Here is a 5,739-nt window from a genome sequence, read left to right on the forward strand (position 1 = left end):
GAGTGACCCCACTACATTAGGGTTTATCAGTGTGGTTTTAGACGACGTAAATCATGCGCCAAACCTTGGTAAAGACCAGCGATAAGAGAATCGACACTTAAAATATAAGAATTTGCCGACCTCAAAGCCGCTTACGACAGCGCGAAAGGAAGTTGTATATACGCCGCGATGTCAGATTTTGGTACCCCGCGAAACTGATACGGCTGTATAAAAAGATAGTGAGCAATATCACCAACTCCGCCAGAATTGGGAAGGACCTATTCGAGCAGTTTCCCTGCAACACACAGTCTCTAACGTTAGAGAAACAGTCTGATTTTACATAAAAACTCTAATGTAGTTGTCGAACCGAAAATCAGGTTAGAGAACTATGTATCTTAGAATTCGATTATAGAATGATTAGAAAAACACTAGACATTAGAAACCAATTAGAATTCATCGTTAGAATACGATTAGAGATCTAATCTCTTTTTCGATATCGAGAACTAAGTCCTTTTTTTTGTAGAGAATGCTATAGTTCTCGACAGTTTCTCTAATCGTCTTCTAACTTTCTACCTTAGAGAAACACATTAGAATTCGAATCGCTTTCTAATCGTTGTCTAACTTAAATGTTTGTTGCGTTCATACCAAAACAGAAAATCGTTGTGTAATAATATTGTTGAAGAGTTAAACTATGTTCACATTACAGCAAAAATTACTTTGTTGGGATCAAACTAATTCACACAAATCGGATATAGACTGTGATTAGAACGTGAAAATATGAGTGTGTGGTTTGTACTTGATTAGAAAAAATGGTGGTGACCTTTAGGAATTTTTAAAAAATTTCCTCAACAGTGGGGGGCTAAATTAAATGACAAATCTTTTTTCATTTGCTTCTTGATGTATGATAAATCATCTAATTTCTATTTAATTTATTGACAGATTATACAAGGCGAAATTATTTGATATCAGCATGATTTGCTTATAAATTACAAATTGCGATAATATGAACATGCTTTTATTTATGTTTTTTATTAAAGTACTGCACAATTCATCATTTTCTGTAAATATGTAATTTTAAAAAAGTTCATGCTGTCATGTCAACTCAAACAAGAATGATAGAATACAAGATTGCACCTATGAGAGAGGATTTTTGAGCGTAATTTTTGCGTGACGTCATCTTGGTGCAATTGCGAGAGAAATGCCAAAACGCATAGAAAAATATGTAAACAATGCATAAAGAAGTGTTAATATTAATATTACATGGGCCAATTTTGCAGGAATTAATAAATATACAAAGATTGATTATAAATAATTATTTAGGAACACATGGACAAGTAGCCCTTTAGGTAAGTACAAGTTTTTGCACATGAAAAATGTATTAACAGTGTTTGCAATATCATGTAGACCAAAACGAAGGTGTACAGCAAAGTGAATTTTTGGACTCGCCCCAAAGCATACATTGTAAAAAGCCATGCAGAGTGCATATTTATATTTGTGGACGGTAGCCAACCACCATAAACCCCACAGCTGTTGACTCCACAGCTTTTATTTGATGACTTTTGTACCATTTCCGAGAGGATGCATGAGTGTGGCTTCTTTGGAAACAAATATTCTATGTAAGTAAAACATAATTTGAGTCAGCACTTTTAAATGTATAATAATTTGGGCACTGTTTTGTATTAGGTACGTAACAGCGCGGTAAGATGCCGCTTGAATTAGCGCCTGGCGACCTTTTCCACTGGTGCATTACCTCATACCAGCACTAAAAAGAAACAGGTACTAACAAAAATAAGTAGGTAGTGAAGTTTATGTATCTATTTACTGTAGAAACTGCATTTGTATGTATGCCATTGCCAGCAAACTAAATCAGCAACTAGCCCTGTTCGCGTACGCACTATCCAGTAAATCCAGTACTAATTTTACTGGTTTTTTACTGGATGTCGTTTTCGTACGCAAAAACTTGCAAGAAACTAGCAAAAGAGGGGAAATTGGGAGCGCAGAAATGACAGCTGATCTTACATGTTTTACTGGATAAATTTTTACTAGCAACTATTTGCTAGTAAGAAAAACAGCTGATGGCATGATGCTTAATGTTATTCACATTAACAAAATAATTGTTTGTGGTGCCTTTAGAGTTGCAATTGACAAAATAAACCTATTTAAATTTATAATAAGATAGAAAATACTAGTTTTCTAAGAAAATTGCATCGGAAAATAACCAATTAATCAGCTGTTCATAAAACTAGCAACTTCTTGCTGGTTTTGCGTTTTCGTACTTTCTTGCATATTTCACTCATTGGGAGCAAATATTGGCTTACTCTCCGAAATTTGGTTACTGGCAAGTTACTGGATATATTTTGCTGGAGAATACGAAAACACAACTACTGTCTACATTCACCATGGAAATATACCTACTACAATTAACCTAGGAGGGGCTAACATAGTTCCATGTAGAAGCTCATAGCTCACACACATAGCACAAGCTTGATTTGGTGTTTAATGCATCTCCTCGCCGGCAGAACTACTGCCACTTTTTCGCCAGGTTGCGTCCATAGGAAAGGAAAAAAAAAACTTATATCGCACGCTTTCCTTTTGATTTCACTATTACACTTTGCCACTGCACACTTCATTTTGCTTTGTAATGTCTCAATAATTGTTTAAAACCACGCAGAAATATTAACGCACAAATATCAAAATTGTTATTTGGTTTTTTCGTATGCTTACAATTAACAATTGCACCAAGATGACGTCACGCACACAGCTGATTCTGTCAAAATCACAAAGAGCGGATTAGCGGTACCGCGATTGGCGCAATCAGTGTTGCCGTTTTAGCCCTTTGGTGGCTAAATTTGGCTACCAAATTCTTTTTTTGGCCACAAAAATTTGAAATTGCCCCTAGCCCTTTTTTTAGCCCTTTTCAAAATTTATTCATCATTGACATTAAATTTTTTTTTTATGATTTTCATGAATTTAACTCTTCGCTCATAGCGAACGCCTTTCCTTTAAGGCAAGTAAACATATGTCTATGTATGTTCCTTACGTTTCTGGGCCGTTATCTTATCCGATAACGATTTAACTATACTTTAAAATAGGTAATATGCTTTATGTGTTACACAAAAAGTTTTTTTGTTGAATAAAATATTAATTCTTTTCAGAGTTCATTGTTTTTCTATACCAGTAATTATAGAAAATGTTTGCGTGTATACTTACATATTTACACTAGCAGTACCCCGGTGTGCTTGTCTACACCAAATATTGAAAAACGAATGAAAAGTCCTGGAATTTTTCTACATGAAAATTTATCATTTGATTTATTTCAAAATTTTTGATTCTTTATTTTAAATCTTAATCCAACACATTTGGATATACAACATTTTTTGTTTCTCCATCTTGGGTATGAATAAATAAACAATTAGGAATGCCACAAATATTTCAAGAGATATACCAGATGAAAATTTTTGTTAGTATGGGTGGTGCCACGACCCCTTTTCCAATACCGCCCATTTTTATCCATGAGTTTGGAATTATTTGTTATACCTCTATACCAACTTCCAGTACTCTACCACAAATATATCAAGAGATATACAACAAAAAAATTTTAGTTAGAATGGAAGGTACCACACCCCCTTTTACGAATTCGGGCAAACTTCACATAAACCATCTGCATGATAGCCTGAATATGCCGTATAAATTTGGTTGAATTAGGTGAAGCCGTTCTCAAGTTATAAGCTCACACCAAAAACGTGTACTTATTTGTATACATAAGATACATACATATGCCACGCCCCTTTTCCAAATTTGGGCAAACTCCACATAAAATATCTGCATGATGGCCCGAATATGCTGCATAAATTTGGTTGAATTCGGTGAAGCCGTTCTTAAGTTATATTGTCACACCAAAAACGTTCACTTATATTTATATTTTAGTTAGTATGGGTGGTGCCACGCCCCCTCTTCCGAATTCGGGAAAACTTCGCATAAACCATCTGCATGATAAATCGAATATGCCACATAAATTTGGTTGAATTCGGTGAAGCTGTTCTCAAGTTATGAGGTCACACCAAAAACGTGCACCTATTTTTATACCCGAGCGCACTTGTGCACAAGGGTATATTAATTTTGTTCACATAACGGTTGTTTGTAACAGCCAAAACGAATCGAGATAGATATAGACAAATGTATACATAAATGATCAGGATGAAAAAAGAAATCGATTAAGCCATGTCTGTCTGTCCGTCCGTCTGTCCGTCTGTCCGTGTACACGATAACTCGAGCAAAAATTGAGATATCTCCACGAAATTTGGTATGTAGGTTTCCCTTAATCCAAGGTAGGTTGGTATTGAAAATGGGCGAAATCGGACTTTAACCACGCCCACTTCCCATATAACGGTAATTTCCAGAAATACGAAAACTGCGATATTTTAGTAACTACTGAAGATAATTCACTCAAAATTGATATTTACAATAATTTTTAGACGAAAAATAAGAATATTATAAATTTTTGGAAAATGGGCGTAGCCACGCCCACTTATGGTTACATGTGTATATCTTGGTAACCGCTGCACCAATTTCTTCGAAAGTTGGCACAGTTGTTGGCCTTGGTACAGCATAAAAAACCGCCGAAACTTTTTAAAATCGGACAATAACCACGCCCACATCCCATATAACGGTAATTTAGAGAAATACAAAATCTTCGATAAATCATTAAATATTGAAGCTAATTTATTCAAAATTGATGCTTGCAACAATTCTTTACCAAGAAATACGTTTATGGTAAAATTTTGGAAAATGGGCGTGGCACCGCCCACTTATGGTCACATATAAGTATATCGGTAACCGTTCTACCAATTTGTACCAAACTCGGTATGGTTATTATACTTGCCACGTGTAAGCAAAACGTTGAAAATTATTGAAGTCGGACTAAAATAACGGCCGATTCTCATATAACGCTAAATTTAAGAAATGCTTGAAACTTCAATATTTCGAAATTGAGGGACGCTAATTTACTCAAAATTGATACACCTCGGCTTTCCATCTAGCGGAAGGTTTCGGAAGGGTGAAAAAACATATATTTAATACTTGCGCCGGGTATTTAATGTTCGGCTCCGCCCGAACTTAGACTTTCTTACTTGTTATATATAAGATGTAGGTAAAAAAATTTAGCTACCATTTTTAGCCACAACGACGATTTTTAGCTCTTTTTTAGCCCTTTTTTAGCTGGAATTTAGCTACCACTAAAAATGTTACGCGGCAACACTGGTTGCAGCTTGTATGCGCTCTAATGTTTTCATTATTCGCTGCCGCGCACATGCTCTGGGGATGATTATAATTGTCACAACTGCTACTGAATGTAATCGTTCCGCTGGACCACAGCGTTCTGTTTTCGGAGCAGCTGTGAGGGTGATTACAGTATTATGGTCTGATTATGGCAACTTAACATAACTTATGGCTCTCTCTTAAAAATTTTGTTAAATGGGTGTTGCTTATAATTGAACAGCCGAAACTTAACGTAACTTAATGCCACGTCGAAATCTGATTCATTTTGATTCTCCAAGTTTTACGTTCCGTTAAATTAAATTAAGTTGCCATAATCAGGCTTTTAGTCCAGGAGCTAGCGACAGTAAAAATGTGCCGATTTTTATTTATTTATTTTTTTTTCGTTTATATAGAAGGGCGGCGGCGACTTTGCCGATCACTTACAATAGGTTTGTCCCGCGGTTGCGATGTAAGCACATTATTTTTACATGTATAATACGTAAC

This window comes from Rhagoletis pomonella, unplaced genomic scaffold (genome assembly GCF_013731165.1).
Source record: "Rhagoletis pomonella isolate Grant_MI unplaced genomic scaffold, Rhpom_1.0 Rhpom_scaffold_00006, whole genome shotgun sequence".
Lineage (NCBI taxonomy): Eukaryota > Metazoa > Arthropoda > Insecta > Diptera > Tephritidae > Rhagoletis > Rhagoletis pomonella.